The 25,267-nt window shown below is 50.4% G+C and overlaps 1 non-coding gene across 1 annotated transcript; it reads right to left on the bottom strand.

Annotated features, from left to right (window-relative positions):
- Positions 1-15,836: 15,836 nt before the first annotated feature.
- Positions 15,837-15,942, bottom strand: LOC136396503 (U6 spliceosomal RNA). The gene has a single exon (XR_010749788.1). It is a non-coding gene; the product is annotated as a U6 spliceosomal RNA (small nuclear RNA).
- Between the last annotated feature and the right edge of the window lie 9,325 nt (positions 15,943-25,267).

Below are 25,267 nucleotides of genomic sequence, written 5' to 3' on the forward strand. Positions count from 1 at the left end.
TAAACACGAAATCCCAGTCTCTTCAAGGCACTGCCTGCCCCTCTTCGGGAGACCCGGTCTCAGTGGGGAGGGGCAGAGCAAAGATGAAGCCTTGCTCCAAGTCCTGCTGTGGGGGAACTAACGGGGTGTGATTGTGAGTGACCTCCCATGACCTTGGGAGGAGATTTGGGAAGTGCTCAGGAAAAGAAAGTGGAAGAGCATGGAATGAGAGGGCCCTGCCTTCTCCCTACCTGGACACCCAAGACCAACTGAGAGCAAACAGGCCGCATTGGCTTCTCCAGGACATTCTGAGCTGGGCTTCAGGAAGTGAGGTCCTGAAAGAAGCAGGTTAAGAAGCCTTTTCTTCAGGTTTGTCTGAGAACATCTAAGCAGCCCCCTCCTACACACACACCATTGTTTTGCAACTAGGTGGGAGCTAATCAGAGGGGGGGGGGGGTGCTGGCATGGGTGGGGGGACAAGACAGCTCCCAGAGGCTCTTGTAGCTACAGCTGGAGTAAGGGCTGGGCTAGCTGCCGGTGGAAATGTAAGACGATACGTGTAGGAGAAATCATTGGACAAGTCTCATAGCTCCCCTATGGCCGTGACTGCTCTAGTGACAGATGCTGGGGTTGGTTAAATAGCAGAGCTTTTGCTTTGCCGAATGGGAACACAAAAAAATCGGGAAGGCAAGAGGGGCCAAGGCCAGCCCCAGTAGTCCTCTGCCCACCCCCACCAAGCCCTTGGCCACTCTTCTAAATCCAATCTGAGCAAAGATATTAAAAAAAGATATCCTGCTGAAGAGTCGCCACGTGATTGGCCTGCCCTGGTTGCCCACGTCTGCAGCCAACCATGACCACTAGCCACAGGCTAGAGAAGATGCTCCTGGGCTTCTGCCTCCTACCTCACTGCTGCTGCCCGGGGCCCAGGGGCCCAGTGAGGGTGGGGCAGGAGGAGAGCGGGCAGAGGAGAGGCGGCACCGCCTGGGGCCTGGGGAGGTGCACGGAGCAGTCGGCATGTGCACGAGAACAGACTGTCCTGTAGAGCCGCCATACCAGTCCAGAGTTCTCTGGGACCCCCGGCCCTCCCCTCCCCTGAGCGGCCTGGGCTGGATGATGGTGCTGTGCTCTGAGCTCCCGCTCCAGCAGCCGGATCTTGATGGAGAAGGACAAAACCACAGGGAAAATCATGCAGCACAGACAAGGCAAGTTCACTGGGGGCAGAGACAGGGACACCTAGAGGCCACAGCCTCTAAAGCCAGGGCATGCATGGAAGAGGTGGATGCTGTTTGGCACACATTTGCAAGGCATTTTATGTTTACACTTTGCAGTGGGAGTAGTGGCCAGCGCCCAGCGAGAGCCCAGGGAACTAACTTTGCTGACAGAGTCAGGAAAGTGCACAGAAACCCCTGTGACTCCTGCCCTCTCCCCTGAGTTATGCTGGCTCTGACTGGCTCCAGGCCAATACTGCTCCCCCTCCAGTCTCCCCCAGTCGGGGCGGGAAGAGGACAGTCGGACCGCGGTGACTCAGTGCTGGCCCCTGAGGTTAGCACAGCCCACAGAAATGCCGAGCAGGCTGAGCTCCTCGCACCCTCTCTCTAAATCCCAGCTCTTCAGCAGCCCTCAGCCGGCTTGCGCATGTGTCCAGGGTGCAGGGAAGGCAGCTGTCCCTCTCCCCCCCAGCCTGGAGGATGCAGGTTCCCAGGCCCAGATCTATGGCCTTTGCCACCACATCTTGTGAACCCAACTCTGGGGACCATTGTTCCCTCGAGTCACAGCTAATTTCCTGGGGGCTCCTCCCAGACCAGCTTCCCCGTTTCCTGCCTCCTGGGAGGGGCTGGGACCCAGAGTAGCCAAGTGTTGTGGCCTGAATGATGGAAGTAGGGCCTGGCAGGTGGGAGGGCTCAGAAACCAGAAGCAATCTGAACAGGCCCAGGGATCGGGTCACATCTGGAGGCGTGAGGAAGAAGCAGGGGGTTATAGTCACAATCGCTTTTTCTCTGGGACGAGCCTAGGACCGGAGCACTGTGGAGCACCAGGGCTTCCAAGAAACACCTTGTCTGAATGATGGTGCAGATACCGGATCTGTTTAGCTCAAACACACCTGAATGATCAGCTAGGTACAGGGACCCCACACCTGAATGAACAGGTATGCCCAATCAAAATACCTCTGAACGTGCAGGTACGACCGGGCGAAAATGCACCCGAGTGTCCAGGCAATAGTGGTGAGTCTGTACAGGTGGGGCCAGGTACAATTCCTGAATACACCAGGCTGCCCCAAATCAGACCATCTTGCCAAATGAAAGCCCTGGCAAGAAAAACCCATTCCAGGGGACCAGCTGCTCCAGGTGAGCCCAGCCTCACAGGTTGGTGTCTGGCAGTGCCTGGTGCAGCTAGGGGAAGGGGAGGAACAGACCCCGGACCCCAGGTGTACTGTTTGCCCAGCGGGTTTGCCCAGGGTCCCTCTGGGGCGTTCATGCTGTTCAGCACTTCTTTCCTAGGATCTCAGCCTTTCAGGAACCCGCGACTTTGCTCTTAGTTAAACAGCTGGTGACTGAACCTGATCTAATATTTACTCCCCGAGAGAGGGCAAAGGGGCAGGCGTCACCCCGGCAGCCTGAGGCTGCGGTTGGCCGGTCTCTGGGGGAGGGAGAGCGAGGGGAGAAGTTGCACTCTTCTCTCTGATACCAGAGGGTTTCTCAGGCCTTCCTTACACCTCTGCGGAAATATCTACCTCCGCTTCCTGGCATGGGCTGGGAGGGACTGGAAGGGAACTTTGTTCCCAGGGAACTGTTCCTGAGAAGGGTGAAAGTGCACTAGAGGGACCTCAGTCAGGAGCCCTCAGAAACCCAGAACCCCGACTTGAGACAAGAAGGCACCAACCGGGTCCTGCCCAGGTGCCCCGGGGGAGGCTTCCAGGGGCGTGGCCTTCTGACAGGAAGGGGACAGCCTGCTCTTTCCTGAAGGGAAAAGTGGTGAGATCCCTCAGGAGTGAAAGCCCGTGGGGCGTGAGCATGAGCACCGGGTTAGCGGCTACACTTCAGAAAAGATTCACCCACATTGACTCTAAGAATTCAGAAACTTGGCCATTTCCCCACGTTTGACATTTTAATTCTCCCTGGGGGGATTAGTATTAAACCTTGACCCCCAATGTACCCTGCTTAGTTATTTGAAAGATAGGTTGCTGGGGGAAAAGCTCTGGGGAGAGAGTGAACTTGGGCTGCTTCAAAGGAGGGCGGAGAGTAGGTGCAGAGTGGGGCTTGCCAGAGACAGAACCTGTGGCCGGTGGGGTGGAAGCCAGTGTGTGTGAGAGTGAGAGAGACAAAGAGGGACAGACAGGAAGGGAGAGAGATGAGAAGCATCAATTCATAGTTGTGACACCTTAGTTGTTCACTGATTGCCTTTCCATTCGTGCCTTGACCTGGGGGCTCCAGGCAAACCCCTGCTCAAGACAGCAACCTTGGGCTTCAAGCCAGTGACCTTTGGGCTCAAACCAGCGACCATGGGGTCACATCTATGATCCCACGCTCAAGCCAGCGACCCGGTGCTCAAGCTGGTGAGCTTGCACCCAAGCTGGCAGCCTTGGGGTTTTTTGAACCTGGGTCCTCAGCATCCCAGGCCGACACTCTATCCATTGTGCCACTGCCTAGTCAGGCTGTTTTTCTGATAAGAATGGACTTTACTGGGTGCCTTCCATGTGTCGGATACTTTATGTAGGTCATAGTTAATCTTCATGATAAGATAAAGTAGATATGGTTATCCCATTTCACAGATGAGGAAGAGGAGGCTTAATGAGGTCAAGTGACTTTCCTAGTCACTTAGTGAGGCAGAGCTGAACGCAGTCCAGGGGGCTGTCTGAATCCAGATCATGTGTGGTTTTTTTAAAATTTTTATTATTTTTATTTTTTTTTTTTTTTGTATTTTTCTGAAGCTGGAAACGGGGAGGTAGTCAGACAGACTCCCGCATGCGCCCGACTGGGATCCACCCGGCACGCCCACCAGGGGGCGATGCTCTGCCCATCCAGGGCGTCGCTCTGTTGCGACCAGAGCCATTCTAGCACCTGAGGCAGAGGCCATGGAGCCATCCTCAGCGCCCAGGCCAACTTTGCTCCAATGGAGCCTTGGCTGCGGGAGGGGAAGAGAGAGAGAGAGAGAGAGAGGAAGGAGAGGGGGAGGGGTGGAGAAGCAGATGGGCGCTTCTCCTGTGTGCCCTGGCCGGGAATCGAACCCGGGACTTCCGCACGCCATGCCGACGCTCTACCAGTGAGTCAACCGGCCAGGGCCTCATGTGTGTTTTTGTATCACTTGGATGCTCAAGTGGTGCCAGGCCCCCTCCCTATGCCTGCAGCCCAGCATTGGGCAGGTCAGATGGGGAGGGAGTCTCTGCTACAACCTTAGAGTGTCCGCGCTCAGTTGCCATGCTTCCTGGTAGACCCTGGAGACCAGAGAACAGAGACAGCATCAATCAGAAGAACACAGGCATTGGCCTCAGAAGGCTCTGGCTTCAGATAGCACTCACTAGCACGTGTGACCTTGGGCAAGTGGTTTAATTACTCAAGGTTAGCTCATCCATAAAGAGAACCTAATAATGCCTACTTCATAAGGTTATTTGAGAATTTTTTTTTTAATCAAGTGAGAGAGGTAGGGAGGCGAGACAGACTCCTATATGTTCCTCGACCGGGATCCACCTGACACCCCCCATCTAGGGCTGATGTTCTGCCCACCTGGGGCCACTGCTCCGTTCCTTTGCAACTGAGCTATTTTAGTACCTGAGGCAAGGCCATGGAGCCATCCCCAGCACCCAGGGCCAACTCATTCTAATTGAGCCATGGCTGCAGGAGGTGAGAGAGAGAGAGAAAGAGAGAGAGAGAGAGAGAGAGAGAAGGGGGAGGGGAAGGGATGGAGAAGCAGATGGTCGCTTCTCCTGTGTGTGTGCCCTGACCAAGAATCAAACCCAGGATTTCCACACATGGGGCTGACACTCTACCAACTGAGCCAACCGGCCAGGGCCTGTTCGAGAATTAAATGAGATAATGCATATAACATGTCTAGCATGTCTAGCACATAGCAGGTGCTTAATAAATGATAGCTCTTGGCAGGGCTGGCTTCATGGGCATCTGATCATGCAGCCTCACAGGGCCCTGTGCTCGGAAGGGCCCTACGTTCAGAAGGTCCCACAGTTGGTTTAATGTTTTATTGTTGACTTCTTGAAATTCTGAATACTTCTTGAACAGGAATCCTGCATTTTCAGTTTGCTTTGGGTCACAAATTGCCTATTAGTTCAGGTTCCATTCCTGGACGAGAGAGGATGAGCAGCCACCGTGTCATCATTCCATGATGTTCTGTGCCCAGGAAGGTTTCCCTGCCCCTCCCCTCTGCCCCTGGCTGCTACCTACAGAAATCAGAGAGGGCAAGACAGAACCACATCTTTCTTTGGCTTCCAGCACCTGCACAGTGGCAGGGAAGGTCATACTGCTCATACTGAGGAGAGGTGCTTTGGGGGTAGAACTGTGAGTTCTGGCTCCTGGCAGTTGAGGGTGGTCTCCCTGGTGCCACCAGCCCCGTTAGGTTTTAACCACCCTTCCCGCCTCTCCCATACATTTGTTCCTTTGGGCCCATCTATGTCATGACGCCCCCTGCTCACCCATTAGGGCGAGGGCTGCAGGCCAGAGCAGAGACAGGGCTCTGAGCAATGAAGTCAGGTAACGGTGGCCAGGGCAGGCGCTCCAGAGGCTGCGTGTCCCGGGACTGGCACCGAGGCGACTGGATGCCACACCCCCTCCCATGCAGACTGTTCTCAGGCATCTGACCTCCACAGCTCTGCCCCTTTGCTATTTTTAGACACTAGTTCCCAGGGACTCGGTTGGCAGTCTGAACCCACCCACTGAATCCTGAGAAGCATCCTGTAGGCGGAGGAAATGAGAACTGATAGGCTGGGAGGCGGTCTGTCTTCTCTCATTCACTCTCAAAAGAAGACAACCCACATTTAGGTCTAAGAGCCTTTTCCTAGGAAGCTGGAGTGCCATGGGGGAGGATGAGGGAGGGGACAGTGGAGGGGGGGTCTGAGGTGGAGCAGCAGGACTGGCAGAGGAATCACAGCCCCGCCCAAAGACTAGGCAATATCAGAGCCACAAGGGACCTTTTTTTTATTTATTCATTTTAGAGAGGGGAAGGAGGGAAAGGAAGAGAGAGAGAAGGGGGGAGGAGCAGGAAGCATCAACTCCCATATGTGCCTTGACCGGGAAAGCCTGGGGTTTTGAACTGGCGACCTCAGTGTTCCAGGCCGATGCTTTATCCACTGCCACCACCACAGGTCAGGCCCAGAAGGTACCTTTATGGTCAGAGAGGGAACTAAGTCACTCAACCTCACATAGTCAGGACTGGAACCTGGGTTACCTAAAGCCCAGCCCAGAGGTCTTTCCATCTCATCATTTCAGTTCAGGATCAGAGACTAACTAGAGCAGAGGGAGAAGAGAGTCTCCCCCATCCCTCTCCACTTTTGAGCACGCATACAGAGTTGAGTCTGTTTTAGCTCTAATTCCTCCTGGAGACTGATAAAGGGAGAGGTTAGACCAGGGGTCCTCAAACTAAGGCCCCATGGGCCACATGCGGCCTCCTAAGGCCATTTATCCGGCCCCCACCGCACTTCCGGAAGGGACACTTCTTTCATTGGTAGTCAGTGAGAGGAGCATAGTTCTCATTGAAATATACTGGTCAGTTTGTTGATTTAAATTTACTTGTTCTTTATTTTAAATATTGTATTTGCTCCCGTTTTGTTTTTTTACTTTAAAATAAGATATGTGCAGTGTGCATAGGAATTTGTTCATAGTTTTTTTTATAGTCCGGCCCTCCAACGGTCTGAGGGACAGTGAACTGGCCCCCTGGGTAAAAAGTTTGGGGACCCCTGGGTTGGACCCCAGTCAGTTAAAAAGGGTATTAGGGTAAGGGGGTATGTGCCCTTTGACCCCAGTGATGGCATGGGCTCTGAAATCAGAGACTCTTGGGGTGGTATGCCATGTTATGCTTCTGCCAGGATACTTTTCCCAGTGGCTGATGGAACATGGCAGCTACCTTCCTGAGTCGCTGGTTGAGATCTTAAGGCCTCTTCCTGGGAAGGAGTAACCCGGAGGGTTTCCTGTTCAGTATGGGATCTTAACGATAATAGAATTAATTGCTAATATTTATTATGCATTTTCTACATGACAAGCACTGTATCAATTAATCTAATACTCACACAATCCTATGGAGACAAATATTATCATTGTCTCTATTTTATAGTTAAAGAAACTGAAACACAGAGAGGTTAAGTAACTTGCTTAAGGTCACACAGCTAGAAAACAGTAGAGCTGGGATTTGAACCTAGGCAGCCTGGGAGTAGGTAACCTGTACTCCTCTACTTTTCCTACATGAGTGCTACTCTTTGGGCTTCTAGTCCAATGCTCTTGGAACTATAACACCTTCTCGATCCCCATCCAGGGAGCTTTTAGTTGGAAAAAATCTGTGTATATCCCCATATACCCCCTGATTCAGCTCCCCTTTCCTCCCACATTTAGTGTCAAACACTGTTGCTTAAGCAGGAGGTTATTAAAAGTTTGAAGGTCCCACCTCTTTTCCCTGAGCCCCTCTTTCCTGCCCCTCAGAACACCCCCTAATGGCCTATGCTGCCACCTCCTGGCCACAGAGGGTTAAGACTGGCCCTGCAAGTGTCTTTCAGGATTCTTCCCTCCATACCCCTCTCTCATGGACGTTGTCCTCTCCAAGGGCTGTGTATGTGGTCATCTAAGTGCTGTTGATTCCCATATACACATTTTTGTTATTCTAGTTTTTTCCAGATTTATTTAGGTGTAACTGACATGTAACATTGTATAAATAGAAGGTGTACAATGTGATGATTTGAAATATGTATATATTGCAAAATGATCACAAAAAGTTTAGTTACATATTTATTACTTCATATAGTTGGGATATTTGGGGAGGGTGAGAAGTCTCTGCCTAAATCTTTTTTAAAAATTTTTAATTGTGAGGAGTAGAGATAGAGAGACAGAATCCCTCATGTACCCTGACCGGGATCCACTTGGCAACCTCTGTCTGGGAATGACACTCGAATCAACTGAGCTGTCCTTAGTGCCTGAGGCTGATGCTCAGACTGACCAAGCTATCTTCAGCACCCAGGGCGACACTCAAACCAATCAAACCGCTGGTTGTGAGAGGGGGAGAGAAGTAGATGGTCACTTCTCATGTGTGCCCTGACTGGGGATTGAACCTGGGACGTCTGCATGCTGGGCTGATGCTGTATCCACTGAGCCAACCAGCCAGGGCTCTGCCTAGGTCTTTATCTCTTCTGAGATCCAGGTCTGTGTATCCCGATGCAAATGGCTCTCGCTGCCCAGAACCCATCACTCCTGTCAGTTCAGAGCTGGAACCAGAGCCCGAGTGTCCTGGCTCCTAATTTAGTTTTCATGTCACAGCATTGCTGCTTTTCCACCAACACAGCATAGGGCAGGGGTAGTCACCCTTTTATGCCTACTGCCCACTTTTGTATCTCTGTTAGTAGTAAGATTCTCTAACTGCCCACCTGTTCCACAGTAATGGTGATTTAGAAAGTAGGGAAGTAACTTTACTTTATAAAATTTATAAAGCAGAGTTACAGCAAGTTAAAGCATATAATAATAATTACTTACCAAGTACTTTATGTCGGGTTTTCGCTAAGTTTGGCAGAATAAATCTTTATAAAACAACTTACTATAGTTAAATCTATCTTTTTATTTATACTTTGGTTGCTCTGCTACCGCCCACCATGAAAGCTGGAACGCCCACTAGTGGGCAGTAGGGACCAGGTTGACTACCACTGGCATAAAGCATGGACCAAATGAACGCCTGGAGAAAGACAAGATAGAAATCACATGCTGTCTGTGCCGGAATCAGGATTTAGACCCAAGTCAGAGTGGTGGCAACACAAGTAAGCTCTCTGGAACGTGCCATGTCCTTCTTGGGGCTGGGAGAAGGGAAATGGCTTCTAAAGCACACAGATAAGGCAATGTAAGACCAGGTGAAGGGCTCGTGAGCTGTCTGGGCGGCTGGACAAAGGCTTCGTGGCTGAGGAGTAGAGGAAGGGGAGAGGGCGCGTGCTGGGATACCCTGCGCGGGAGCAGAAGCGCTGTGTGAATGAGTGCCCACGAAGGAGAGGTGAAGAAAACAGAGAGCTGAGGGCAGGGCCTCAGGTTCCGGCCACATTAAGGGGCCTGGAAGAGGAACCAGTACAAGGGACAAAGAAGGATCAGCCAGAGAGAGGAGCTGAAGCCACAGCACTGTACAGACAGACTCCTACATCTAGAGGAAGGGTTGGCCTGTGGCAGCCCATTTGCCTGCCTCTTTTTGTGCTGTCCATAAGCTCAGAACAGTTTTCACATATTTTAAATGCTTGAAAAATTCAAAAGAATAGTATTTCATGACATCTGAAAATTATATGAAATTTAAATCTCAGCATCTATAACATTTTATGGGAACACAGCTATGGTCATTTGCGTATGTATTCGCTACTACCAATGCCTGCCACGATGGCAGGGTGGAGTTGTTGCATCAGAGACCATATGGCCCACAAAACTTAAAATATTTATTATCTGGCCCTTTGCAGAAAAGTTTGAAGACCGCTACCATAGAGGAACAGGGTCCTGGGCCACAGGCTCGTCCCGTGTTGGAGAAGAAGCAGCCTGGGGGAACTCTAAAGGAGCCCACGGGCCTGACCTGTGGTGGCGCAGTGGGATAAAGCGTCGATCTGGAACACTGAGGTCGCCGGTTTGAAACCCTGGGCTTGCCCGGTCAAGGAACATATGGGAGTTGATGCTTCCTGCTCCCCCCCTTCTCTCTCTCTCTCTCTCTCTCTCTCTCTCTCTCTCTCCCCTCTCTCTCCCTCTCTCCTCTCTGAAAATTGAATAAATAAAGTAAAAAAAAAAAAAAAAAAGAAGAAGAAGAAGAAGATAAAGGAGCCCACGGAGGGGATGGGCTCTCCAGAGGCCTTTGCCAGAGCCAGCTGCCCGGATTTTCCCATGACAAGACTGCCCCAACAATGAACCTACATCTTCCCAGCCCTGAACTAGCTTTGCAGGGGGATCCTTAAGGGACCTAAAACCCTGCACACAACCTCTGGCCTGGGAGTCCCAGTTCCACCGTTGTGAACTATGTGAGCATATGCAATTGCATAATCTCTAAACCTGAGGACCTCCATTTATAAGACAAGGATGCTATCACCAACCTGGAAAGACTGTTGAGAATTCTATAAGAGGACAAGTTTCATGGGTACCAGGCGGCATTCTGAAATCGCTAACCTTGTTGCTGTTACAGAAGTGGGTGCATCTCCTAACTGTGCCCACTAGAGGGCAGGAAGGATCTGCTAGCAACTACCAGGGTGTCAGATGGAGTTGGTCTACAGGTTCCCACCTGGGGAGAGATGCCGCCCTGCTGTTCACAACCCTGGCCTTTGTGATCAGCTCCTGTTGTCCCTGAAGCCTGCTGGGGGCCAGACTGGTGCACAGCTTCCCGCTGGAGGCTGGCCAGGCTTCCTTCTTACCCTTTGTCAGCCCAGAGACAAGCCAGACAGAGGCCAGGTCACCGGGCACATTCTCTTTCTCCAGTCTATTTGCACATCGTCTCAAGTCATCCTCCAGTGACTCTGGATACAGAGCAGAGCAGGTGGGATGGATAAAGCCTCTCATCTGGGTAAGGGAGCCACAGCCCAGAGAGGTTAAGTGATTTGTCCTAGGCTCTGCAGCTAGTTAGCAGGGTGTCTGGGATTGTAGCTTGTAGCCTGTCTTTTGCTACCAGGTGTAGCTCTTTCCTGGTCCTTTTGGTCCTTAACTGTCCTCAACAACCCCATCTCCCCAAGGCTCCACCTATCTTCCTAGCTGGTGAAACCCAAAACCACCCCTCTATCCCCACGAAACTCAGACTTTTCCAGGTGCTTCCACACACATGAGCTCATTTCTACCAAGAACAGGCTTCCCAGGATATCTAAAGACAGCGACTGTTCTGTACACACACACACACACACAGATGTGACAGGGACAAAGAGGTTGCCAGGTGGAAGTGGTCAGGGAAGGCTGCCGGGGATGGCCTTTGGGAGGCTGCAGGGAGGAGAGAGAAGAGGCAGGAATGCTCATGGCTTCTCAGGCACTGTCTACAAAACCAGACAGGGCTCTGCAACAGCAGAGCAGAGGGCAAAATGGGAGCCCGTGAAGGTAGGAGGCTCCTTCACAAGGAGCTTCGAATGCCAGCCTTTGGTCACGTGGGCAATGCGGAGACATGAGAAGCTTTTGAAGATGGGTGTGACAGGAAACAATGGAGTTTCAGCATGTCCCCAGAGAGGCTGCTATGAAAGTGATGAGGTGTGGATTGCAGCATGGGAAATATAGTCAGTATGTTGAGATACCTGGATATGGGACTGGGTGGATGTTTGGAGCAGTGTGTGGGGGGGCATTCTGTACATAGAGTGCATGGTTTTCTGGTCACTTTGCTATCCATTTGAAATTGGTGCAAATGGTATTGAATGTAAACTATGGTTGAAAAAAATTTTAATGTACATATTTTTATTTTTTAATGTATATCTTTTAAAGATTTTGGCCCTGGCTGGTTGGCTCAGTGGATAAAATATTGTGCAGACATCCCAGGTTTGATCCCCAGTCAGGGCACACAAGAGAAGTGACCATCTTCTTCTCTTCTCCTCCCTCTCTCCTTTCTCTCTTTCTTCTTCTCTGGTAGTCAGTGACTCGATTGGCCCAAATGTTGGTCCTAGGCGCTGAGGATAGCTGGGTTGATTTGAGCATTAGCCCCAGACAGGGGTTGCCAGGTGAATCCCTGTAGGACACACATGGGAGTTTGTTTCTCTATCTTTCCTCCTCTCACATAAAAAAAAAAAAGATTTTATTTATTGATTTTACAGCGAGAGGAGAGAGAGGGATGGGAATCAAGAAGCATTAACTCATAGTTGCTTCACTTTAGTTATTTATTGATTAATTCCTCGTCATATGTGCCTTGACCAGGCAAGCCCAGTGTTTTGAACCAGCGACCTCAGCGTTCTGGGTCAATGCTTTATCCACGGTGCCACCACAGGCCAAGCAAATGTACATATTTTTAAAATGACATATTTCCAACACACACAAAACTCATCCCCACACACAAAGAAAGTAATGAGGAAACAGAGCACATTGGGAAGGAAGCAGAGGGGGTTTCTGTGGTCCAGGCTTAGGGTAACTTTAGACACAATGGAGAAGGCCTGGGCTCTGGAGAACAGCAGGGTGTCGGGCCCAATGTGATGTGGGCAGGTGGGAGGAAAGGGCTAGCCCAAGCTGGGGACTAGCTGGAGAGTCCAGCAGCGTGCGTCTGTGTGAGGGGGAATGTCAGGCGAAAGATGACTATTCTTTTTACATGAGGATGAATTTGGAGACATCAAGTAGGAACGCTCTGCAAACACATCAGGGTACAGATGGGATGTTAGAAGAAAGTCAGGGTTTGGGACCCAAAAAAGGAAGGACTCAGCCACAAGGACCTGATCTCTGAAGCCGTGAGAGGGAGTGAAGATGTAAGGGGAGCTGTGTGGAGAGAGGCTGAGGAAGGGGAGGGCCCCTGGCAGGGGCCCCGGAGAAGGGTGTGCATAGGAGCCCCTCCAGCAGTCAAGCCCCTTCACCACCCAGCGCTCCCAGGGGGAGCATGTGGCACCCCCAGCAACATGATTGGTTGGGTGGGGGGCATTTGTCTTAAGTCAGGCCGATGAGAATTACAGCACTTACCACGGCCATGCTGGGGGAAAAGCTCTTTCCATCAGTAAGTGAACAAAGAGGCAGGGAGGGCTAAGAACCTTGATGCCCACCTGGGAGCCCACCTTAGGCTGAGGAAGACAGAGCAGGAGATGGCGAGAAACTTGGCCCTTGGTGACGTCCAAGTTGGTTCATCAATCCTGGCCTGAACCGGGGGTGAACAAATAGGTGGCCTTTATTGTTTAAGGCAGTTAGGTAGAGTTTTCTGTTTCTTGCAAATGTAAAAACTCCTGATTCATCCTGAGGAAAAGGCAGAACCTGAAGAATTTGGTAATTGAAGATTTCAAAATGGAGGGAGGGGTAAATGGTATCAAATGCTAAGAGTATCAGGCCAAAGGCTTTTTACTGAGCAAAAACTGTGACTGAAGAGGAAACTGGCACAGAGAGGTTCCCATAGTCAGACAGCCCCAAAGCCAGGAGTCAGTCAAATCCATTACTTCAAGGGGAAAGGGCAGCTGAGCCTTGGAGACCCTCACCCATGGCTCAGGTACAGCCTCCCCTCCCTCAGCCCCTCTCAACTCCATTCCAGAAAGTTCTGGAGGCTTAAGCCCTGCATGCCAAATCTCAACTCATCTTCTATCTCAGACAAGAAAATCTTTGAAAATGTTTTTTTGTTTGTTTGTTTTGTATTTTTCTAAAGTGAGAAGCTGGGAGGCAGACAGACAGACTCCCGCATATGCCCACCCGGCATGCCCACCAGGGGGCGATGCTCCAATGCAACTGGAGCCATTCTAGTGCCTGCGGCAGAGGCCATGGAGCCATCCTCAGCGCCCGAGCCAACTTTGCTCCAGTGGAGCCTTGACTGCAGGAGTGGAAGAGAGAGACAGAGAGGAAGGAGAGGGGGAGGGGTGGAGAAGCAGATGGGTGCTTCTCCTGTGTGCCCTGACCGGGAATTGAACCCGGGACTTCCACATGCTGGGCCGACGCTCTACCGCTGAGCCAACTTGCCAGGACCGAAAATGTTTAATATTTAAAAACTCTTTAGACAAAGAGAGACCACATTCTTCCTTACTTAACCACCCAACACTGGGATAGTTTTTCCTAGTATCTAACTTGATTCCTTTCCATTGAGAGTGACCTCTGTGCCCTCCCAGGGTCTGGTGCTGGTTGGTGGGCCTGTAAGCCATCTGGAGATGGCACACTGGGTGAGTGAGGGGGGCAAGCAGGTAGGGGTGGGCGCAGGGGCAGGCAGTGCCCTGCCCCAAACACAGCCCCTCAGGCTGAGGCAGGGCCAGGCTATCCCTGAGCAGATTACCTTTGTGATCTAAGTGCCTGAAGCTGCCGAGAATGCTATTGTAGCAAGAGGCTTATGGAAATGTAGACACCCAGCCCTGGCATGTCCCGACATACAGACGGAGAATGAGCAGAGTAAGCTCCCAGCACTAAGCCACTCTATTGTCCTGTTTGTTGCTAAAACACCTTGCTGAGCTTTCCGCCAAGTGCCCCTCTTCCTCCAGCACTGTACTCCCTGCACCCGGAGTGCGCACCCCCTCTCCTAATGCTACCATCAGGGGGTAAGGTCAAGCTCACAGCTGAGAACTCCTGTCATTCAGCTAAATGTTACAGAGGAGACCCATGCAAGCAGGTCAGTTGCCCAAGGTCACATGGCAAGTCAGCAGCAGGGCCAGGATTAGCCCTGCGGTCTCCTGATCCCCTGTGAAAGGTCACTCCTGTGCGCCTTGAGCCCCTCCCATCCCAAGCCACACCCAGTTCTCCCTCTCTCACCACACACACGTGGTGGTGGTGCTGCGCTCTGGGAACCTAAGGGGCTGCCTTGCAGCTCCTGTGTGTGGACTGGCACAGGGCCTTCTTCAGTTTGGTTCTGGTTTACTTATTGGGGGTAGAGTCACAGGTCATGTCACTGGAAAGGGACCAGGCCTGGAGTGGCTCTGCCTTGGGCCGGCATTAGTATGTGGGTTCTTGACTTCATGCAGGAAAGATGCCGCAGCATGAGTCCAGGTGGTTTTGAGAATATGTTTATTGAAGCTGAAACAAAGGAACGGCTTAGAGTAGAAGAAGCAACAGGAGAGAACCCAGGCGGGCTGCTTTGGCTCGCTCTCTAGGAACCTTACAGAAAAGAAGTGAGCCACAGTGGGGGTGCTGTTGCTCACTGAGGAGTCACAGAAAAAGGGGCTTTGGAGACAGTTTGGCGGGGTGGGGGTGGGGGTGGGGCTAGGCCAGGACTAGTGTGCTGCCTGCTGCTTCTCTGATTGCAGGTCTCGTGGGGACCCTTAGAGCTTAGGCAGAGGCAGGCTAAGGTTGGTTGAGGCCCCTGACACAAAAGAAAATATTGGGCCCCTTAAAAAAAGGAGGGAGACAGGGAAAATAAAAATACATGTTAACCATATTTTTATTTTATTATTATTTTTGATTAACTTTAATGGGCAGACATTGATAAATCAGGGTACATATGTTCAGAGAAAACATCTCTAGGTTATTTTGACATTTGCTTATGCTGCATTCCCATCACCCAAAGTCCAATTGTCTTTCGTCACCTTCTAACTGGTTTTCTTTGTGCCCCTCCCCTCCCCCAGCCCCCTCCCTTCCCTCCCCCCCACCCTGTAACCCCCACACTCTTGTCCATGTCTCTGAGTCTCATTTTTATGTCCCACCTATGTATGGAATCATATAGTTCTTAGGTTTTTCTGATTTACTTAATTTCGCTCAGTATAATGTTTTTAAATAAAAAATATTATGTACTATTCATGTTAAAAGTGCACATATGAAACCAAACTTGTTGTCATTAGAAAGAAATATAAAGTTGGGGTTTTGTGGGGCCCTTCAGAAGTTGGGGCCCAGGGCACACGCCCGGTGCGCCTGCCGTTAACCCGCCCTGAGTGTAGGAGAGAACAGAAAGACGCGCACCTGAGAGGGAAGAAAGGCGTGGGCGTGCCCACAGAGCCCGTGCCGAGCCTTTGTCTTAAGGGTTCTCATCTGTGTTCTATTTTCTTTTACTTATTTAGAAATTAAATTTAATGGGGTGACATTGATCAATAAGAGTACATAGCTTTCAGGTAAACATCTCTATCTGTTTTCTTTCTTCTTTTTTTTATAAATACAAAATGCTTCACAAATTTGCGCATCATCCTTGCAAGGGGACATGCTAATCTTCTCTGTATCATTCCAGTTTTAGTGTATGTGCTGCCCGAGGAAGCACTTTTTTCTGTTTTCTAAAGGTGGGAATTTTAGGGAAGATCTTTGGGGAGGCTCTCAATAGAATATTCACCAGGTTTATGCTGATGAGCCAAAGTGAGGGTTATTCCCCTGACTTCATCATCCTTGCGTGTGGCTGGCACAAACGGCACTAACTGGGTTTCTGCTGTCTCTCCCAAGTGGATGATTTAAGCTCTTTACTCTTCGATTGGGGAGCAGAAGTATAAACCAGTGGTTTTCAATCGCTGGTCTGCAGACCAGTGCTGGTCCTTCACAAGTTCTGTAGAGTCTGCAAAAGAGTTAACCACTGGTGTAAACCATTTACTCTTAAGCGTCCTTGATTAGGGAAGCTAGGATGTTGCGATTTACTAGATGGCTGTAAGCTGCCTGGCCGTTTAACTTTCCGTCTCAGTTTCGCTGTTGCACTTGTCCTGGCTTACCAGCCTGTCTCAATGCTGTGTCACACTGAAGAAGACACCTTTCCCACACCTAGCAGGGGAAACCAGAGCAGAAATGTCCCGTCCCCCCTTAAGGGCAGGCTGGAAGTGGGCAGGGTCTGTGATGGCCTCTCCCTAGGTGGCAGACCACTGCTGCTGGAGGGGACTGGGAATCCAGAATAAGCACTGGAACTCTCCAGAGGCTGGTGGCTCTGGGGTGAGTGTGGAAGACGGGCCCAGGTGGTGGTTAGCTGGGGAGAGGGAGGGTGGGCCGGGGGAAGGGGGACCCTGAGGGAGCAGTGCTGGGGGGCTCTTATGTAACTGCCACGCTTCTCTGTCTGGGTCCCATGGCACCACCAAGGCAACATGTTCCAACTCAAAGTCGGCATCACTCCTGACAGCGTATCTTGGCTGGTGAGAACTCCTAACCAGGCACTTAGTCAGATATCAGGAAGTCCTCCTTCATAACCCCTGTTTCCAACTAACTCTTTACATCTTGCCAGTCAGCACATTTTGACAAGTTTACCGCTTCAGTTTTTCTCAAACCCATCCCCTCCTCTCCAACCAGCTCACCTGGGTCTTCTCACCTGGGTCACAATAATAGCCTCCTAACAGTTCTCCTTGCCTTGCCCCTAAAACCCATCTTCCATGGGTGCTCCAGCTGGTCCTCCATGGGTCAGTCTGAGCAGCTGTCTCTCCCATTTAAACCATTAGGGTCTGCCCACCCCCGTGGGATCACCTTGGGCTCCTTAGCATGACCAGAAAGGTGGCTATGGGTTTCTCCTGCTTGCCAAGGTAGTGCAGTGTGTAATCTGAAGCACTCATGCTGGAGCCTGACTTCCTGGGTTCCCCAATCCTGCCTGTTACTTTCTTGCTGTGTGAACAAGAGCATGTGACTAAGCCTCTCTGTGCCACTGTTTCCTCATCTATAAAATCAGAATTTTTTCCTGGCAAGTTGACTCAGTGGTAGAGCATAGGACCAGCATGTGGAAATCCCAGATTTGATTCCCAGTCAGGGCACACAGGAGAAGTACCCATCTGCTTTCTCTTCACCTCCTGCAGCCATGGCTTGATTGGAGCAAGTTGGCCCTGGGCACTGATGATGGCTCCATGGCCTCCACCTCAGGCACTAAGAAGAGCTGGGTTGCTGAGCCACAGAGCAACTCCCCTGGTGGGCACAGTATCACCCCTAGTAGGCGTCCCGGTCGAGGTGCATGTGGGAGTCTGTCTCTCTGCCTCCCCTCTTCTCACTAAATAATAATAATAATAATAAAGCATACCTGCCTCATAGACTTGTGAGGATTAAAAGAGTTTTCTGTAAAAAGCAGTTAGAACTAGGATTGTTACTACCTTCCCTTCCTGCTTCCTCTCCCGCCCCTCCCTGCCTCACACATTTGCTTCAGCAGCTTGGCCTTCCTTGTGATTCCCCCACCCAACCTGTGCTGTTTCTCACCTAATTGTCTGGGCCTCTCAAAGTGGTAACTTCCTGTCTCCTCAGCTAGACTAAGAGCCCCGTGAGGGCAGGCCTGGGTCCCTGGTACTGAGAACTCTACATAGTACATGGCATGTACTCTATAATTATATGTTGAATGAATAAAGAATGAACAAATGAGAGTATTGGGTTGAGTCTTCATTGCAGTGGGTGTGCTTATGTGGAAGATTTTGTGGGTGTCACTATGGTTCCAAGGATACATGTTAATATTTGTGTCCCTTTCCTATGCACATGTCCAGTTCCCTACAATAAGCATCGAGAACACACACACACACACACACACACACACACACACACACACACACACAGAACACAGTGATGGCCAAACCAGAGGATGGGACTGGAACGTGCTATTGCAAGGGACCCACAGAGGGAGGAGGCAAAGAAAAGGAAAAGAGAACTTGGGTGGCGAGAAGTCTGCTGTTTCTTAACTTTCTTTGGGTCTTCAGTGATTCTTGTGACCTTGGGGCCCTGTCCCTAGTGTGAACCAACAAAGTTTCCTGGGCTGGAGTCAAAGCTCTCATAGCTGTGCCATGCCACTGCCCTGAGGCCGTAAGTGGGGATGATAACACCTCTTCTATCTTCCGTAAGTAATTGTAAGGCTCAGGCCTATCTACTTACCCATCAATCACCGATCATTCACCAATCCATCCATTCATTCAATAACTTTAGTGTTTCCATGTCAGGCATGGCACTGGTTGCAAGGGGCACAGCCTAGGTCTAGATACATGCAATCCCTGCTCCCAGGGGACTTGCAGAGACAGACAGACAATGAAACTGTGAAGTTGAAGTGAGGTGAGTTATGACCAAGTAAGTACAGAGTGCAATGGGAGTGAATGACATAAAGGGGAGACAGACCTCATTGGGACTCTGAGGGCTGCCCTCTGCTCATGCAGTCCAGGGGCCAAAAACATGGTGGTTAGTGGTCTCTCCTGCTCACAGATTCTTGGCACCATGACCCAACTCCCTCCTTGCCTTCCCAAGCCAACGACCTACATTACTGTCCTTAGGTACATGAAAGGGCTTTGGCTATTAAGGACTTAATACTGTGAGGCTTGAAGGCCCCTGCCAGTCCCTGGTGTTTAAAGCTGAGTTGAACATAGTTCATGGTGTCTGGGAAGAAAGCATGGATGGTCCAGCAACCTTTCACTCTCCCTCTGAGAAGCTGAGATGCCCTGGCCCTTGCATTTTTTTCTCCTGTACTCATGCGGAAGCAACCTATAATTCTTCCTTATCCCCTTCACTAGCTGGTTGACCTTGAACAAGTTACCTAGCTCTTTGAGCCTCAGCTTCTGTATTTGTTAATATCCATGCTATGGGGTTGTTGTGAAATTACATGACTTAATAGAAGTAAATTGCTTAAAATGGTAATTTCACAAAACCAAGCAAACGCACAATGATTGCATGTGGTGATCTCTGTGTTTTATGAGTACTGCCCTTGCTTTCATCACAATGTGTTATTGCTACCTCTTCCGAACTCCTTGAGGGCAGGAACTCTCCAACTTCCTAATTCATCTTGATATCCCCAGGGCTTGGCCCAGTGCCTGGCTCAGAGCAGACAGGCCAAAAATATTTGTTGAATGACGACTGGCTGCAACGTCAGTGGGAGCAGTGAGACTGGCGGGGGCAGACACTCTGTACGTAGGTGTAGGCGGGGCTTTCTGTTGGGGAGGGGTCTGAGAGAGGATGCCAGGGTTGCAGCAGGCACTGCCAGGGGATGCCTGGTCTGGATGCCATGCTTTTACTTTTCTTCTTGTAGCTCCCAAAGGCGCTGTGGCCATCTGCCGGGGGTGGGAAAGGCAGGTGCCCGGGGAGGGAGAGTCCAGGGCCAGCCGGAGGATTTCCTCTTCTGCCACTGAGCTCCTGGACTGGGAACAGCTAAAGGGAGAGTCCACATGGTCCTGCAGAGTGGAGGGAACAGCTGGCAGGTATCCCTGAAACTGCCGGGGTGTGAGAAAGGAGGGGTGGTCCTGGTGGCCAAAAGACAGAGGTGCTGTGAAGCTGTCCCATGTCAGAATGGAATGTCATCACACTAAGGAAACGGGGGAGAGGGAAGCGGGGAATACCTCCCAAGGGTTAGTGCAGGGCCAGGCTTCACACCGGTCACCAGTGTGTTTCCCCCCCTTGCACAGCCTCGCAGAACGCACGTGGGCCACTTGGATCCCAGCCCTTGAAGTTCAGCAGAGGCAGGGCCAGCAGGGCAGGGACGCTGCAGCCTCACACAGTTGAGTAAAATGATAAGTCAAGATAATCGAAGCACATTCTAACAGGAATTATGTTCTAAATCGATTAAGAACTGGTTTTATTGTTAGTGGACAAGAGAAGGTCTGGGATATTGGATGGTGGGAAAGGGGGCATCCCTCTGCTCTCTAAATCTGCTCAGAGTTTGGCTCCTTTTCTTCCTCAATCTTGTAGATGTCACCAGCCAAGCAATGAATGGCTGAGAGTGTTGGCCAACCTGCCACAAGTAGAAACATCTTGCAGAAGTAACAGTGATCTGCTACTGTAGAGACCCCAACAGTCAGGAACTCCAATAGGAGGGTCTTTGTGAGCAAAAGGGGACATGAAGGGGGCTGGGAAGATGCTGGTTGCTCTGAGATATCAGGAGACGGTCTACTGCTCAGGACTGCCCTCACCACCACCCGCAGTTCTGTTGTTAGGTTTCTGATGACTCCTGCATACCACACATGCATGCACACACACACACTCTCATATACCACACATGCAGACTCACACACACATTCGCATGCACAAATGCATACCCACCACTCACACATACAAATGTGCACATGCATGCACAAACACAAGCACACATGTATCCCTTCCCCGCCCTCACCATCTCCTTGACACACATATGCAAACCACCCTGCTCCCTTCATACTCTAAGACAGTTCCAGAGACACCTGTGAGATCTGGGATTTGTTTTCTTTTTTGTTTTTTGTTTTTTGTAATTTTTCTGAAGTTGGAAACGGGGATGCAGTTAAACAGACTTCCGCATGCGCCCGACCGGGATCCACCAGGCATGCCCACCAGTGGGCGATGCTCTGTCCATCTGGGGTGTTGCTCTGCCACAATCAGAGCCATTCTAACGCCTGAAGCAGAGGCCACAGAGCCATCAGCGCCCCAGCAAACTTTGCTCCAATGGAGCCTTGGCTGCAGGAGGGGAAGAGAGAGACAGAGAGGAAGGAGAGGGGGAGGGGTGGAGAAGCAGATGGGCGCTTCTCCTGTGTGCCCTGGCTGGGAATCAAACCCGAGACACCAGCATGCCAGGCCGACGCTCTACCACTGAGCCAACCGGCCAGGGCCTGGGATTTGTTTTCATTGAGGAATGAGGTGATGGTCGAGGACAAGCTTGGCCAATTGGTAGTTGTAGTTCTTTTTGAAGTTGTTTGTGTAAATATCATCAAGTCTATGTTTGTAGTTATTTTCCATTCATGTAGTCATTCAATATGTATTTCCATTTTGACGGAACACCTACTATGTGCTAGGCACAGCTCTAGGTTCTAGGGATCTTAGTTTGGGTTCCCCAAGAAGTAGATCTTGAGATAAAGGGCTTTAAAAAAATCAAAAGGCTTTATTGAGATATCACTCACATACCATACAATTCACCTATTCAAAATGTGTATTTCCAGGTTAGCATATCCACAGAGCTGGGCAGCATCCCCACCATCAGTTAGAACATTCGTATTGCCCCATAATGGAACCCATACTCGTTAGCAGTCAGTCTCAATTTTTCTCTCCCCTTGCCAACCAAAAGCCAGGAATCTACTTTTTGTCTATAGAATTCCCTGTTCTGGACATTTCTTATAAATAGAATTATACAATATGTAACCTTTTATGACTGGCTTCTCTCACTTAGCATGTTTTCAAGGTTCACCCATGTTGTAGCATATATCAGTACCTCATTCCTTTTTATGGCCGAATAGTCTGCCGGTGTATGGATATACCACATTCTGCTTACCCAGTGATCAACTGGTGGACATGGTGGTGTTTCCAATTTTTTACCATTATAAACTATGCTATTATACACATTTGTGTACCAGTTTTTGTGTGGACATATGTTTTCAATTCTTTTAGATATATACCTAGGATGGAATTGCTGGGTCACATGGTAACTCTGTGCTGAGCATTTAGAGCAGGGGTCCCCAAACTACGGCCCACTGGCCGCATGAGGCCCCCCGAGGCCATTTATCCGGCCCCCGCCGCACTTCCGGAAGGGGCACCTCTTTCATTGGTGGTCAGTGAGAGGAGCACATTGACCATCTTATTAGCCAAAAACAGGCCCATAGTTCCCATTGAAATACTGGTCAGTTTGTTGGTTTAAATTTACTTGTTCTTTATTTTAAATATTGTATTTGTTTTCATTTTGTTTTTTTACTTTAAAATAAGATATGTGCAGTGTGCCTAGGGATTTGTTCATAGTTTTCTTTATAGTCCAGCCCTCCAACGGTCTGAGGGGCAGTGAACCGGCCCCCTGTGTAAAAAGTTTGGGGACCTCTGCTTTAGAGAAACTGCTGCTGCCCCATTTTACGTCCCCACCAGCAGTGTGTGGGCTGTCCAAACTGAGGGGAGATTTTAACCATGAATTTGACTTGGGAAATGATCCCAGGAAACACCGGTAGGAGAATAGGGGAGGGAGAAAGAGAAGGGAAACAGCCAATAAAGAATCATTATTAAGCAAATTACCCTGAAGAGGAATTGAAGCTCAAGGCCATTTGTAACTCTGGGAGCCAGTACAGTATAGAACTTGCACTTCAGAATTAATCGCCCCCCCAAAGGAGCACGGGGGTGGGGGTTGTGGGGGTGGGGGTGGGGCTGGGGGATGTATACTCTGATTCCCAACAGTTGAATATGTGAATTTCCAGTTAAACAGCTGTCTCCTCCCCTTTTCTTTTTGCTTGAGGCAAATGCAAGCAAAGCTGGCACAGCAGGAGAAAGCCTTGTGCAGAGAAGGGTACAGGCTGGCTGCCAGGGTCCAGCCCGTGTGCACTGGCTACAGCCTGACAGAGGAGGTGAGCCATGCCAAGGCACCTGCTAGTCGGGGTGAACCAAAGTCCCTGCCCTCGCGGGGGCTCACACTCTAATGAGAGAGAGAAATATTTGTCTTAGATAACCAGGTAGCACCATGAGGAAGATAGAGCTGCGTGGGGGGCGGGGGCGACACGGAGGGTGCTGTGTGTGCTCAGGTGGTCAGGGCAAGCATCTGGGGGAGATGATTTCAGCTGAGGCCTGAATGAAGTGAGGGACAGGCTAGGGGAAGGCCAGCTGAGTGTCCCGTGGGGAGCGTTGGACTCTGGACTGTGGGAACGGGCAGTGCTGTGGCCCTGAGCAGGGACGGCTGTGGGGTGCTGGAGGAAAGGCAAGGGGCCCAGAGTGGCCTTAGGGATGACTGAAGCAGACGGCGCCAGAAAGAACAGAGACACAGCCAGAGCCCAGCCTGGAAATAAGTTTGGATTTTTGTTCTAAGGAGGCCACTGGACAGGTGCAAGCAGAGGCATTCCATCTGATTTCCCCTTCTATTTCTTGCTGTCTAAGCCATCGGGAACCGAACGCTTAGTGAGCCTATTAGGCTCCCAAAGGTGCTGGTACTTTGCTGCTGGGTCTCCCAGTCATTCACTCCACTTAGTCCCAGGCACTGGTCTAGGTTCTGGGTGTACAGTGTGAGCACATCAGACATAATGCCTGCACACGTGGAGTGTGTATTCTAACAGGAGACAAGAAAACAACATCAATATGAACTGTGGGCTATAAACATTATAACTCATATTAGAAAATGATCAGTGCTTCATATTAGAGAAAAGTGAAGTCAACACAGTAAGTATGGAGTGTTGGGGGGTGCTCAGAAATTTCAAATAGAGGGGTCAGGTGGCTTCTCAAAGGGGCTGACACCTCTCATCCTGGCTAGCTCCCGGAAGCCCCACCCCACCTCCAGGGAATGTAACCAGGAGCCCTGCAGCCAGAGAGGGGAGAGCAGGAACCCCAGACTGGAGGGCTGGGGGGCTCAACCTGGAAGAAAGAGGAGGAGAATGAGGAGAATGAGGAGAATGAGGAGGATGAGGAGGGGGTGGGGGCAGGGCTGGGTCTGCCAAGCCACAGGGGAATATTGATGAGTTTTCTGGCAAGAAGTGACGAAGGTGGTGGGGATGGTGTAATGAAGACAGATGACCCCAGACCAGCTCTGCTCACCTTCCTGGAGAAAAGTCACAACTGGGTGGGGTGCGGGGTGTGAGTGCTTGCCCAGGGCCTGGATGTCTTCTCCTGGTGCCATGGCTCTCCCGGGTGCCGCTGGCACCCCCCACACCCCCATCCTCTCCCCTTCTTCCCTGCCTCTCCTCCTCCCTCCTCTCACCTTAGGGCTCCCTCTTCCCTTCCTCCTGCCCTGCTTTCTCGGGACTGGGCCCTTTCCCCTTCCTCTGCCTCTGTCTTCTTTCTGCCCCGCCCCTCCCTTTGCTCATTTCTGTGGTCCTCCCTCTTCGTTTCTCTTTTTCTTTGCCCCTCTTCACCCCCAGCCATCCTGACTGTGACCTCTAGAGCAGTGTGCAGTCCTTCTGCTGGGGACTTCCTGTCCCCTGGCAACTCCTGAAACAACAGCCACACCCTGTTCTCATTCTCTCAACAAGTTACTGAGCGTACACGGTGGCATTGGCCATGCCAGCCTGTAGACTGCCTACAGCAGTAGGGACAGAATTTTTTTTCCTGAGTCTTTCTTTTTAATTGAGGTAAAATACACATAACATGAAGTTTACCGTCAGTGACGTTTGGTACACTCACAAGATTGTGCACCATTACCACTATTTAATTCTAAAACATTTCATCACCTCAAATGGAAAACCCATATTCATGAACAGTCACCTCCCCTCCCTAGCCCCTAGCAATCATCAATCTGCTTTCTGTGTCTATAGATCTACTTATTCTGGACATTTCATATAAATGAGGTCATACAATATATGGCTTTTTTTGTCTGGCTTGTTTCACTTAACGTAATGTTATAAAGGTTCATCCATGTTGTAGCATGTATCAGTACTTTATTCCTTTTGCTGGCTGAATAATATTCCTCTGTACTGCCTTGTGTTGATCCATTCATCAGCTGATAGGCCTTTGGTTAAGCACTGAACTTTGAAATAGAAGCCCTAGCATTAAGTCCCACACCACACTCCTACTTATGTGGCTTTGAGCAGCCAGATAATGTCTTTGAATCTTGACAATTTCACCTATAAAATGAAACTAGAAAAATTTTCATCTCTAGGGCCCTTTTAAAGCACAAGAAAAGTGAGCTGTGTTCACTCTTCTAGCTTGATAAACTGGAAACTGCATCTCACCTCCTCTTATTTCCTCTTCCCATTCGCTATTGAATTGGGCATAAACATTCAATGAAAAGATTCACATGCCAAAGCCGTTCA

This window comes from Saccopteryx leptura, chromosome 2 (assembly GCF_036850995.1).
Source record: "Saccopteryx leptura isolate mSacLep1 chromosome 2, mSacLep1_pri_phased_curated, whole genome shotgun sequence".
In the NCBI taxonomy this organism is placed as follows: domain Eukaryota; kingdom Metazoa; phylum Chordata; class Mammalia; order Chiroptera; family Emballonuridae; genus Saccopteryx; species Saccopteryx leptura.